The sequence below is a fragment of the Dendropsophus ebraccatus genome, chromosome 15 (assembly GCF_027789765.1).
Source record: "Dendropsophus ebraccatus isolate aDenEbr1 chromosome 15, aDenEbr1.pat, whole genome shotgun sequence".
Classification (NCBI taxonomy): Eukaryota; Metazoa; Chordata; class Amphibia; order Anura; family Hylidae; genus Dendropsophus; species Dendropsophus ebraccatus.
Genome location: NC_091468.1, coordinates 3,929,523 through 3,943,820, shown reverse-complemented (window position 1 = coordinate 3,943,820; position 14,298 = coordinate 3,929,523).

Genomic DNA, 14,298 nt, shown 5'->3' with positions numbered 1-14,298 from the left:
GTTATATAGCAGCCTTCAGGAGACTTGACCTGGATACAGTAAGTATAGCTGTTATATAGCAGCCTTCAGGAGACTGGACCTGGATACAGTAAGTATAGCTGTTATATAGCAGCCTTCAGGAGACTGGGCCTGGATACAGTAAGTATAGCTGTTATATAGCAGCCTTCAGGAGACTGGACCTGGATACAGTAAGTATAGCTATTATATAGCTGCCTTCAGGATACTGGACCTGGATACAGTAAGTATAGCTGTTATATAGCAGCCTTCAGAAGACTGGACCTGGATACAGTAAGTAAAGCTGTTATATAGCAGGAGACTGGACCTGGATACAGTAAGTATAGCTGTTATATAGCAGGAGACTGGACCTGGATACAGTAAGTATAGCTGTTATATAGCTGGCTTCAGGAGACTGGACCTGGATACAGTAAGTATAGCTGTTATATAGCTGGCTTCAGGAGACTGGACCTGGATACAGTAAGTATAGCTGTTATATAGCTGCCTTCAGGAGACTGGACCTGGATACAGTAAGTATAGCTGGTATATAGCTGCCTTCAGGAGACTGGACCTGGATACAGTAAGTATAGCTGTTATATAGCAGTCAGGAGACTGGGCCTGGATACAGTAAGTATAGCTGTTATATAGCTGCCTTCAGGAGACTGGACCTGGATACAGTAAGTATAGCTGTTATATAGCAGCCTTCAGGAGACTGGACCTGGATACAGTAAGTATAGCTGTTATATAGCAGCCTTCAGGAGACTGGACCTGGATACAGTAAGTAAAGCTGTTATATAGCAGCCTTCAGGAGACTGGACCTGGATACAGTAAGTAAAGCTGTTATATAGCTGCCTTCAGGAGACTGGACCTGTATACAGTAAGTATAGCTGTTATATAGCTGCCTTCAGGAGACTGGACCTGGATACAGTAGGTATAGCTGTTATATAACTGCCTTCAGGAGACTGGACCTGGATACAGTAAGTATAGCTGTTATATAGCAGGAGACTGGACCTGGATACAGTAAGTATAGCTGTTATATAGCTGCCTTCTGGAGACTGGACCTGGATACAGTAAGTATAGCTGGTATATACCTGCCTTCTGGAGACTGGACCTGGATACAGTAAGTATAGCTGTTATATAGCTGCCTTCAGGAGACTACACCTGGATACAGTAAGTATAGCAGTTATATAGCTGTTATATAGCAGGAGACTGGACCTGGATACAGTAAGTATAGCTGTTATGTAGCTGTTATATAGCAGGAGACTGGACCTGGATACAGTAAGTATAGCAGTTATATAGCTGTTATATAGCAGGAGACTGGACCTGGATACAGTAAGTATAGCTGTTATATAGCTGCCTTCAGGAGACTACACCTGGATACAGTAAGTATAGCAGTTATATAGCTGTTATGTAGCAGGAGACTGGACCTGGATACAGTAAGTATAGCTGTTATGTAGCTGTTATATAGCAGGAGACTGGACCTGGATACAGTAAGTATAGCTGTTATATAGCTGCCTTCAGGAAATTGCTGCCTTGTTTTACAGCAGATGTCGCTGCATCGACTGGCAGATATTTCATGTTCTGCTTCTCGCTCGCCTGCAGCTCCTTCTCTCAATGTGTCATTGACGGAGAACATACGGATTGACAGTCTGGGCCTATTTTACCAAATTCATTTTTATTCTTCTTCCTTAGTCAGGAGTATTTATGTTGCTATACATTGTCATTATGGAGCGTGACAGATAAGCGTGTGTGAGCGGCCGGATGGGAGGACTATTCATTTAAAGATACAATCACACATTTCACACAGGACTGTCAGTAGACGGCTGCAAAAACTGATAGGGTAATGGGCTCCCCGTGAAGGTGCCCCCCATATCTGTGCCCCTGTGACTGATGTAAATGATGACAATCGCTGTACTGCACTGCGGAATATGTTGGCTTTTTATTAGCAACAGGAAACTATAAAGTTATATACAGATGTAGCGGCCACCAACCACATAGGTAACACTCCGAGGAGCGCTGTCCTATCAGCTCCTGTGTGTCCCCAGACTCCTTACTACTGTAGGTACAAGCCATGCAGACAGTGTGGATTCATGCTTACCATACATTTAGCTGGCTTAGTATACTGAGCGGTGATGCATACAGTACTGTGTAGATTGCTGCTTACTATACATTTAGCTGGCTTAGTATACTGAGCGGTGATGCATACAGTACAGTGTAGATTGCTGCTTACTATACATTTAGCTGGCTTAGTATACTGGACGGTGATGCATACAGTACTGTGTAGATTGCTGCTTACTGTACATTTAGCCGGCTTAGTATACTGAGCGGTGATGCATACAGTACTGTGTAGATTACTGCTTACTGTACATTTAGCCGGCTTAGTATACTGAGCGGTGATGCATACAGTACTGTGTAGATTGCTGCTTACTATACATTTAGCCGGCTTAGTATACTGAGCGGTGATGCATACAGTACTGTGTAGATTACTGCTTACTATACATTTAGCCGGCTTAGTATACTGAGCGGTGATGCATACAGTACTGTGTAGATTACTGCTTACTATACATTTAGCCGGCTTAGTATACTGAGCGGTGATGCATACAGTACTGTGTAGATTGCTGCTTACTATACATTTAGCTGCCTTAGTATACTTAGTGGTGATGCATACAGTACTGTGTAGATTGCTGCTTACTGTACATTTAGCCGGCTTAGTATACTGAGCGGTGATGCATACAGTACTGTGTAGATTGCTGCTTACTGTACATTTAGCTGGCTTAGTATACTGGGCGGTGATGCATACAGTACTGTGTAGATTCCTGATTACTATACATTTAGCCGGCTTAGTATACTGAGCGGTGATGCATACAGTACTGTGTAGATTGCTGCTTACTATACATTTAGCTGGCTTAGTATACTGAGCGGTGATGCATACAGTACTGTGTAGATTTCTGCGTACTATACACTTAGCTGGCTTAGTATACTGAGCGGTGATGCATACAGTACTGTGTAGATTACTGCTTACTATACATTTAGCTGCCTTAGTATACTTAGCGGTGATGCATACAGTACTGTGTAGATTGCTGCTTACTATACATTTAGCTGCCTTAGTATACTTAGCGGTGATGCATACAGTACTGTGTAGATTGCTGCTTACTGTACATTTAGCCGGCTTAGTATACTGAGCGGTGATGCATACAGTACTGTGTAGATTGCTGCTTACTGTACATTTAGCTGGCTTAGTATACTGGGCGGTGATGCATACAGTGCTGTGTAGATTGCTGCTTACTGTACATTTAGCTGGCTTAGTATACTGAGCGGTGATGGATACAGTACTGTGTAGATTGCTGCTTACTGTACATTTAGCTGGCTTAGTATACAGAGCGGTGATACATACAGTAACATGTAGATTGCTGCTTACTGTCTGTGTATATTACTGTATATTACTGCTCATGATGGCAGGCGCTACATCTGCAGTTACTTTTTGTTGATCTGTGATACCCGACTGTCTCTTCTCCTTTACCACAATCTCTTGGTACTTATATTATTGGCAGGACCCAAGGGTGGCGTGGACTATGGGTGCCAGAGAGGGCGTCTTTAAAGGAAAGAGAACAATATTTAAAGGGATACAAAACTAAAATACTAAAAATTCTACTAGCAACCATCACGATATCATCATTAATCCTGTTTTATCGCATCTTTTTATACGAAACCTAGTAAGTAATATATATTTTTTTTAAACATATATTTTGTGCATATTTAACAATATGTAAGTAAAACCAATGTGGCTAAGGCTTTATTACATTATAACCTCCATTCCTCTATCTGAAATTGACATTAAAAAAATGAAGCCTCATCCCTTATGTTAAGCCCCTCCCGTTGTGTTAAGCCCCTTCCGTTGTGTTAAGCCCCTCCCCTTGTGTTAAGCCCCTCCCCTTATGTTAAGCCCCTCTCGTTGTGTTAAGCCCACCCCTTATGTTAAGCACCACCCTCTATAGAAGAACTGTGAGAAAGACATGGTCGAATTCTTCATAGTTTGTTTCAGGGACTTTCAGTCCTTTAGACTGATGAATGTTTTTTTTTATTTTTTTTATCATTCATTTCGGGGTTTAGAGTCTCTTTAATGTTACAGACGTTCCCTTTAATTCTGCCATTGAAAGTTTCACCATTAGTTTCTACAAATTTAGTTTTTTCTGAAAGTTTCTGGGCTCTTCTATCGCAGCCATTTATATTCAGGACAGTGATTTGTAACCTGTTTTCCCGGGCGGCTCTGATATTCCTTTTATTAGTTTGCTAAGAATCAGACATGTTTTCTGCTGCTCGGCAAATCTCTGACAGCTTCCAGAAAGAGACAGAAAGCCGGAAGCCTCCTAACTGAATAAAATGGTGATGAAAGTCGCAAGATCCCCGGAGGTGAATGTGTTTTATTTATTTCCTTGTATTTATATAGCACCGGCATAGAACACGGCACTGAGCAAAGGAACCACGTACCCAGGAGACCGTGCCAGGGCCGGGCAGAGGGGCAGCGTAGTTATATGGCATCGGCACAGAACACGGCACAGAGCAAAGGAACTACGTACCCAGGAGACCCTGCCAGGGCCGGGCAGAGGGGCAGCGTATTTATATGGCACCGGCACAGAACACGGCACCGAGCAAAGGAACCACGTACCCAGGAGACCGTGCCAGGGCCGGGCGGAGGGGCAGCGTATCTATATGGCAGCGGCACAGAACACGGCACCAAGCAAAGGAACAACATACCCAGGAGACCGTGCCAGGGCCGGGCGGAGGGGCAGCGTATCTATATGGCAGCGGCACAGAACACGGCACCGAGCAAAGGAACAACATACCCAGGAGACCGTGCCAGGGCGGGAAGAGAGGCAGCATAGTTATATAGCACCGGCATAGAACACGGCACCGAGCAAAGGAACCACGTACCCAGGAGACCCTGCCAGGGCCGGGCAGAGGGGCAGCGTATTTATATAGCACCAGCATAGAACATGGCACCGAGCAAAGGAACAACATACCCAGGAGACCCTGCCAGGGCCGGGCAGAGGGGCAGCGTATTTATATGGCACCGGCACAGAACACGGCACCGAGCAAAGGAACCACGTACCCAGGAGACCCTGCCAGGGCGAGAAGAGAGGCAGCATAGTTATATAGCACCGGCATAGAACACGGCACCGAGCAAAGGAACTACGTACCCAGGAGACCCTGCCAGGGCGGGAAGAGGGGCAGCATAGTTATATAGCACCGGCATAGAACACGGCACCGAGCAAAGGAACAACGTACCCAGGAGACCGTGCCAGGGCGGGAAGAGGGGCAGCATAGTTATATAGCACCGGCATAGAACACGGCACCGAGCAAAGGAACCACGTACCCAGGAGACCCTGCCAGGGCCAGGCAGAGGGGCAGCGTATTTATATGGCACCGGCATAGAACACGGCACCGAGCAAAGGATCCAAGTACCCAGGAGACCCTGCCAGGACCGGGCAGAGGGGCAGCTTATTTATATAGCATCGGCATAGAACATGGCACCGAGCAAAGGGACAACATACCCAGGAGACCCTGCCAGGGCGGGAAGAGGGGCAGCGTATTTATATAGCACCGGGACAGAACACGGCACCAAGCAAAGGAACTACGTACCTAGGAGACCCTGCCAGGGCCGGGCAGAGGGGCAGCGTAGTTATATAGCACCGGCACAGAACACGGTACCGAGCAAAGGAACAACATACCCAGGAGACCCTGCCAGGGCGGGAAGAGGGGCAGCGTATTTATATAGCACCGGGACAGAACACGGCACCAAGCAAAGGAACTACGTACCTAGGAGACCGTGGGTATGGCCGGGCAGAGGGGCAGCGTATCTATATGGCAGCGGCACAGAACACGGCACCGAGCAAAGGAACAACATACCCAGGAGACCCTGCCAGGGCCGGGCAGAGGGGCAGCGTAGTTATATAGCACCGGCATAGAACACGGCACCGAGCAAAGGAACTACATACCCAGGAGACCGTGGGTATGGCCGGGCAGAGGGGCAGCGTATCTATATGGCAGCGGCACAGAACACGGCACCGAGCAAAGGAACAACATACCCAGGAGACCCTGCCAGGGCGGGAAGAGGGGCAGCGTATTTATAGGGTCCAGGTGGTGCAGGTGGTCCGTGGCAGCAGGGGCCTGCTGGAATCCTCTTTCCTCCAGTGTCTTTTGCTTTCACTGCAGTTCTTCCATTGTCCTCTAGGGCGCACATGTCTGTCTTCTCAGATGTAAAGGGTCGATGTGTATTTCCTATCACCTATACATAACTGCATCATCCGGATCCTTCCTGCCTGAATGTTGTCGGTTCCCTTTGTTCGTAGGAAAGGTTTTGTGTTATCTGCTTTCCCGTGTTTCCGGATCCGCGCCTTTTTATTGGAACCCTTCAGTACTTTAGCATCTCCTGTTACCGACCCTCCGCCAGCTATGGCCACACCAGGGGTGTAACAGCCTCAGCGACTGCTATGGGGCCCGCAGCCCGGTGGCCCCCTCCTGCAATATACCATTCTTAGTTACACCCCTGACCACACCTCTCCTCCGCTCCCGCTCCGATTCTCCTGTTGATGACCGGGCCTGCTGACTACCTCTTTGCCGCCTGGTTCTCTTCTGCTTGGCATTGGCTCTGTCTGGTTCCCAGGATCACCACATTGGGGCGCACATGTGGAGTGACCTGGTGTCTGACAGCAGACGTCCAGCTTCCACGTCCTGGAGTGGGATAAAGGGTGAAGACCTGGAGGGCACTTAGACCTTGGTGTGGCCTAAAGTCAAACCGGTCCGGTAGCCCGGCGGGTCCACATTTACTACAGAAATAGAACTAGAAAAAATAATAACTCAGAATGAGCAAATATAAAGACAAACAAATCTCTCAGTCCCAGAAGGCCAAAATAGGCCCAAATGGGAAGGGGTGACTGGCCCCTGGGGCCCCACTCCGGGCCCCTGCAGATGCTGACATTATAACAACTATAAAAGTTATCTGGAGAAGAAAAAAAAATCCCATTTTCTACCCAGTGACTGGAAGTTTGTGAGATCTCAGGGGAGCGAGAAGAGTTCTATGAAGGTAAATTGGCTTTGTGTGAATATCAATGTGAGAATATATTATGTAATCCTAGTTCTATCCCTGTAACAATTAACATTCTGCTCTGCAATTTATGTGTTTGTTACTGTACGGCCAGACGTGCGCCGCATGCTGATCACAAAGCTCCGCATAGACTCCACGCTCTCCGCCTCCAAGAGGAGACTCTATTGTGTCCGGCCAGGGGACCCCAACATCCGCAAAGGGTCGGGGAACCAGTGAATTGTAAGAATAATGATTGTCCTATAAATTATATTTATTTAACCTTCAATACTAGATGTGGCCTCCATGAAAAAAAAGGCCTTAAAACAGCCAAAACGGGAAAATTCCAGATATTTTAGCCTAAAAAAAGAGTCTGAAATGCTCCTCATAAATGTTGTGTGCACATTGCCTGACGAGTCACCGAAAACACATCCCAGTTTGTGGTTTATACTTTATCATGCTGTTTTTATTTTTTTTTATTTTGTTTGCATTTTTAAAAATCTCTAGTCTTCCAGTACTTATCAGCTGCTGTATGTCCTGCAAGAAGTGATGTATTCTCTCCAGTCTGACACAGTGCTCTCTGCTGCCACCTCTGTCCATGTCAGGAACTGTCCAGAGAAGCAGCAAATCCCCATAGAAAACCTCTCCTGCTCTGGACAGTTCCTGACATGGACAGAGGTGGCAGCAGAGAGCACTGGGTCAGACTGGAGAGAATACACCACTTCATGCAGGACATACAGCAGCTGATAAGTACTGGACGACTGGAGATTTTCCAATAGAAGTCATTTACAGATGTCTAGCACTTTCTGACACCAGCTGATTTGAAAGAAAAACATTTTACCCCTTTACGCCCCCACCAGCACCGCAGTGCATTCCAGAGAGGGTCCTAACTACTCTATGGGGGCAAAGTTAGGACCTAACTACTCTGTGGGGGATACAAGATGTAACTCCTGTGCCCCAGATGTGTTAGGACCCTGACAAGGAGGCTTATATCTCAGCATTTAAAAGGACTATGGAGATAAAAACTGTGGGGGAGATTTATCAGACATGGTGTACAGTGACACTGGCTCAGTCGCCCCCGGCAACCAATCAGATTCCATCTTCCATTTTCCATAGAGTCTGTGAGGAATGAAAGGAGGAATCTGATTGGTTGCTAGGGGCGACTGAGTCAGTTTCACTTTACACCATGTCTGATAAATCTCCTCCTGTGTCCAGAATTTTTGCACAAATTCCAATTTTTGGTGAGTATCGTGGTAAATACTTGTGATTAAAGTATTTTAGGAGTGATACCTTTATTGGCCAACAAAAAATTTCTGGTGAGTAAATAACACGTACAGGTAGTTTATACAAACCTCACCCAGAAAAGTGGCCATTTTGTGGAGTTTCCCGGTCATTTCCCGGTGTTGGCGAGTGACCACTCTCCCAAATATAAGACCTGGTCTTTGTCTATTGTCCCTGTAAGTGCAGTTTCCTTTCTCCTATCTTGTGCAGTAAGAAGCGCTGGTCTGAATCCATCCGCTCTCCGTGCGTCTCCTGCTCCTCAGGACATTGAATGGGAATAAAATCTCCGTCATTACCAGGAAAGTTAGTGCGGCCGCTGATTCACTGACAGACACCCACGTGCACATTATATCCAGGAGAACATTCCGGGCCTGACGCTTTACCAGGGTTATCCTGACACGCCGCTGTATTATATGGAAATGTAGGAGATGGCGACCGCTGGGGTAACGGAGGAGGTGCAGGCCGCGGGCGGATGGGACCGGCAGGTAATTATCAGCCACATTATAATAAACACCAGATGGATCTCACGACTCTCATTCTTCTTATTCTTCTCATTCTGATCTCTCTTTTCTCTCCACCATAGGGGCAGATAGAAGACGGACTGCTCTCATGTGAACTGTGCCCAGCGGCAGATCTGTCTAGTTATCAAGCAGGACAGGAAGAGAGAGAGAGAGAGAGAGAGAGGAGAGATAGAGAGGGGGGGGGAGAGATAAGAGAGAGGAGACAGATAGAGAGGGGGGAAGAGATAAGAGAGAGGAGACAGATAGAGAAGGGGGAGATAAGAGAGAAGACAGGGGGGAGAGGGGAGAGAACAGAGAGGGGAGAGAGAGATAGACAGAGGGGGGAGATAAGAGAGAAGAGGGAGGAAGAGATAGAGGGAGATAATAGAGAGAGGAGAGAGGGAGATAGGGGGGAGAGAAGAGAGAGAGGGGGTAGAGAAAGGAGAGAGAGGGGAGGAGAGATAAGAGAGAGGAGAGACAGAGAGGGAGAGAGAGAGGGGGGAGAGAAGGAGGAAGAGAGGGGGGGAGAGAACAGAGAAAGAGGGGGAGAGAGATAGAGAGAGAGAGGGAGAGAGAACAGAGAGAGGAAGGAGACATAGGAGAAAGAGGGAGATAGAGAGGGGGAGAGAAGAGAGAGAGAGAGGGGGGGAGGGAGGGGAAGAGAGAGAGGGGGGGAGGAGAGAACAAAGAGAGGAGAGAGGGAGGGAGAGAGGGGGATAGGGGGGAGAGAAGAGAGAGGGGGGAGAGAAGACAGAGAGGAGAGAGAGGAGAGGGAGAGAACAGAGAGGAGAGAGGGAGGAAGAGATAGATAGAGAGGGGGAGAGGGAGGAAGAAAGAGGGGGAGAGAGAGGGGGGAGAGAACAGAGAGAGCGAGAGGGGGAGAGATAAGAGAAGAGAGAGGGGGGGAGAAAACAGAGAGGAGAGAGACATATGAGAGAGAGGGTAAAGAGAAGAGAGAGAAAGGGGGGGGGGGGGGGGAAGGAGAGGGGAGGAGAGAGGGGGGAGGAGAGATAAACGAGGAGAGACAGAAAGGAAGAGAGAGTAGAGGAAGGGGGAGAGAGGGAGAGATAGAGGGAGAGAGAGAGAGAGAGGACAGGAAGAGAGAGAGGGGGAGAGAACAGAGAGAGGAGGGAGAGATAGGAGAGAGAGGGAGATAGAGAGGGGGAGGGAAGAGAGAGAGGGGGAGAGAAAGGAGAGGGAGAGAGAGGGGGAGGAGAGAACAGAGAGAGCGAGAGGGGGAGAGATAAGAGAAGAGAGAGGGGGGGAGAAAACAGAGAGGAGAGAGACATATGAGAGAGAGGGTAAAGAGAAGAGAGAGAAAGGGGGGGGGGGGGAAGGAGAGGGGAGGAGAGAGAGGGGAGGAGAGATAAGAGAGGAGAGACAGAAAGGAAGAGAGAGTAGAGGAAGGGGGAGAGAGGGAGAGATAGAGGGAGAGAGAGAGAGAGAGGACAGGAAGAGAGAGAGGGGGAGAGAACAGAGAGAGGAGGGAGAGATAGGAGAGAGAGGGAGATAGAGAGGGGGGAGGGAAGAGAGAGAGGGGGAGAGAAAGGAGAGGGAGAGAGAGGGGGAGGAGAGAACAAAGAGAGGAGAGAGGGAGGGAGAGAGAGAGAGGGGGAGAACGGAGAAAGGAGGAAGAGATAGAGAGAGGGGAGAGGGAGAGAACAGAGAGAGGAGAGAGGGAGGAAGAGATAGAGAGGGGGGAGAGGGAGGGAGAGAGAGGGGAGGTGAGAAGAGAGAGGAGAGACTGAGAGGAAGAGAGAGAGAGTAGAGAAAGGGGGGGAGAGAGAGAAGGGAGGGGAAGAGATAGAGGAGGGAGAGAGATAGAGAGAGAGGAGAGGAAGAGAGAGAGATAGAGAGAGAGAGGGGGGGGGCAGAGAGAGGAAGGAGACATAGAGAGAGGGAGATAGAGAGGGGGGAGAAATGAGAGGGAGGGAGAGAGAGAGAGCAAGAGAGAACAAAAGAGGAGGGAGACATAGAGAGAGGGAGATAGAGAGGGGGAGAGAAGAGAGAGGGTGGAGGGGGGAGAGAACAGAGAGAGGAGAGAGAGATGAGGAGAGGGAGAGAACAGAGAGAGGGAGGAAGAGATAGATATAGAGGGGGAGAGAGAGAGGGGGAGACAACAGAGAGAGGGGAAGAGATAAGAGAAGAGAGGGGGGGAGGGAGGGAGGGAGAGAACAGAGAGAGGAGAGAGACATATGAGAGAGAGGGGGAAGAGAAGAGAGAGAGAGAGAGAGAGGGCGGAGAGAAGGGAGAGAGAGGGAGGAAGAGAGAGGGGAGGAGAGATAAGAGAGAGGAGAGTCAGAAAGGAAGAGAGAGAGTAGAGAAAGGGGGGGGGGAGAGAGAGAGAGGGATAGATAGAGTAGGGAGAGAGAGAGGGGGAGAGAACAGAGAGGAGGGAGACATAGGAGAGAGAGGGAGATAGAGAGGGGGGAGGAGAGAACAAAGAGAGGAGAGAGGGAGGAAGAGAGAGGGGGAAAACGGAGCAAGGGAGAGAAGGAGGAAGAGAGAGAGGGGGAAGAGGAGAGAGGGAGAAAAAGATAGATAGAGAGGGGGAGAGATAAGAGAAGAGAGAGGGGGGAGGGGGGGGAGAAAACAAAGAGAGGAGAGAGACATAGGAGAAATAGAGAGGGGGGAGGGAGAGAGAGGGGAGGAGAGATAAGAGAGAGGAGAGACTGAGAGGAAGAGACAGAGGGTAGAGAAAGGGGGGGGGAGAGAGAGAGAGAGAGAGGAGGGGGAAGAGATAGAAGAGGGAGAGAGATAGAGAGAGAGGAGAGGAAGAGAAAGATAGAGAGAGGGGGAGAGAACAGAGAGAGAAAGGAGACATAGGAGAGAGAGAGAGAGAGAGAGAGAGAGAGGGGGGAGATAAGAGAGAGAGGGGGGAGGGAGAGAGAGAGAGAGAGAGAGAGAGAGAGGAGAGAACAAAGAGAGGAGAGAGGGAGGAAGAGAGAGGGGGAGAGAAGAGAGAAGGGGGGAGAAGAGAGAGAGGGAGGGAGGGAGAGTAGAGAGAGAGGAGAGGGAGAGAGAGAGAGAGAGAGAGGGGGGGGAACAAAGAGAGGAGAAAGGGAGGAAGAGAGGGGGGAGAGAGGGAGGAGAGAGAGGGGAAGTAGAGAGAGAGGAAAGGGAGAGATAGAGAGAGGAAAGTCAGACAGAGAGAGAGGGAGATGTGGTGAGCCACCCCTGCGTTGGTATGGAGGTGGTACGGCCGGTCACTTGCTAGGTGGTGGAGTGTGATGCCAGCTCTATGGTGGTTGGCCGAGACGTAACCGGACCCAAGGGTGTTATGTCGTGACGCCAGTGTTGGTTGGGCACACAGGTATGGTGGCACACCTGCTTTTATTTGAGAGGGCCGGATACACCTTGTTCCCCTGTGGTCAGTGACCTACCGGGCTGCTGAGAGGTCCCTTGGGCTGTTATCATGGTGGGCCAGAGTGGTATAGTGACCCTCCCGGACTATTGGCACTGCCACCCACAGAAAGGGGAAATAACCCAAGGCTATGGTGGATACTGTGTTGGTGCGAGGCGAAGAATCACAGATTCTCTTTACCATAAATAAAATCTTGTTTACTCTGGAGGTCCTTGTGTGCAGCAGAACCTACAGCTTTACATGAACAGAGTACTTTATACTTGATAGGACACTTAATAGTTCAGGATCCAGATCTGTAGTGAGTGGAGTGTAGAGAGCGGTACAGTCGTGCTGACTGGGTTGCTTGCTAAGAGGTATACAGAAGAACCAGAGGAGCAGAGAGAAGGATGTCGTGAGAGTCCCAACCCAAGTAGTACTGTGCTGTGCCGGGATGTTGGAGGATGAGGTAAAATACTTGAGAGAACACTTGTGCCCGTGCATCGACACTTGTCGGAGTGAACTACCTATTGCCCTACCAGTGTCAGGGGACCCATCCTAGAGGGTGACACAAGCCCCAGACCCTGTTACCTGGGATGAGCGGAATGCTGAGGGTTTCCTGCTGACAACCGCACTGCAATATAGAGTTCATAGGCTTCTAGCAACTTTGCTCTATCCGAATCAGTTCCTGTCCTGCATTGTGACTTTCCTAGTCCACAGCGTGGGTTGAGTTGATCTCTGACTTGTCCTCTCCTGTAAGGGGTTTAACACTGCATAGTGATGAGTAAGGTTACTTAAAGAGAAACTGCGAAGTGCATCTTGGCTCTACAGAGTCTGGTGACCAAAGACCTCATACTAAGACTGGGGACCAGGCAGAAGGCCAGGGCCCAAAGGAATCACTGTAGGGAACGCTCCAGCTTGCGTCCTTCCCCTACAAAAACCAATACCAAAAGACCTCTACCTCTTCCACTTCCTCTACCCACTTAATTTCCTATCTACAGCCCCTGGAAGGTGCGCTGTGAGTGGGTGAAGAGTACATAAAGAAGAAGTAAAGAAAGAGATGATAGAATAGGAAAGAAGACACTCTCATTGGTTCACAGATCCATGTGACATATAAGCAAACAATAACCCTTTCCATACTTCAGCTGTGCAGCAACTAAGTACACATACTTACAATAGCGACATCTTGTGGCAAAACTTTATCACTACTACATCACCACTTACAAGAAAGTACAAGTTGCAAGGGGTGTAACCAATAGCAACACCCGTGGTGGGACACCACAGAGAGCGTCTCTTGACTGTAATTACTGGGGGGGGGGGGGGGGGTGTTCTTGTTCGCTGCCATCTGACTGACTCTTTTAGAGAAGTTGTAGCCCGGCCCGGAGAGGACGCCATCACTGCTTCATCTGACTATAGCTGGGGCAGTGCAGGGAAGGGGGGTTAGTTTGATAAATGTGTGTTCTCCATATTCTTGGCAGGTAAATAGAGAGTTAGAGAGGTACTCTGGGCAAGGGAGGGTGGGGGAGGGGGGTTATATAACAGTCATGTGATACTTAGCTGTCCCTGTGCCCCCACCGCTGCAGTGTCTACCGCTGGTCTCCTGGATCTTCCAGTTCCTGTGTCATCACTATACGCTCAGCCAGTCGGTGACTAGAGATGTCCCACCTGTCACTGATGATGTCACAGGAGTCTCTAACCTGATGATTTGTCCCTATAGCGGACGGGGATCTGAGGATGAAGCAGTTTTTATGGACTTTGTAGAATATTTCAGAGGCTCATGAGGCAGCCGCTCCGTCTAATGAAGATTCATCTGGTGATCGGCAGCGATGGACGCCGGAGTGACTGCAGAACACCACCGCAATATTCACAAGAAGAGGCGGCCGGGGCAGAACGGTGAAGGTTGTAGTCCCGCCCCCAGGGCACTGAACAGCCTCATTAGGATATGAATTATAATACAAAGTACAGGAAAACAGCGCAGAGGATGAAGGTAAGAAACCTATCTTCCCAAGTCTAGTTATTAGTCAAGGCCTAACAGGGTGATACCAAACAGGTGGCGGCTTGGAGTGACCACAGATACCCCACGTACGTGTCATGGTGGACCA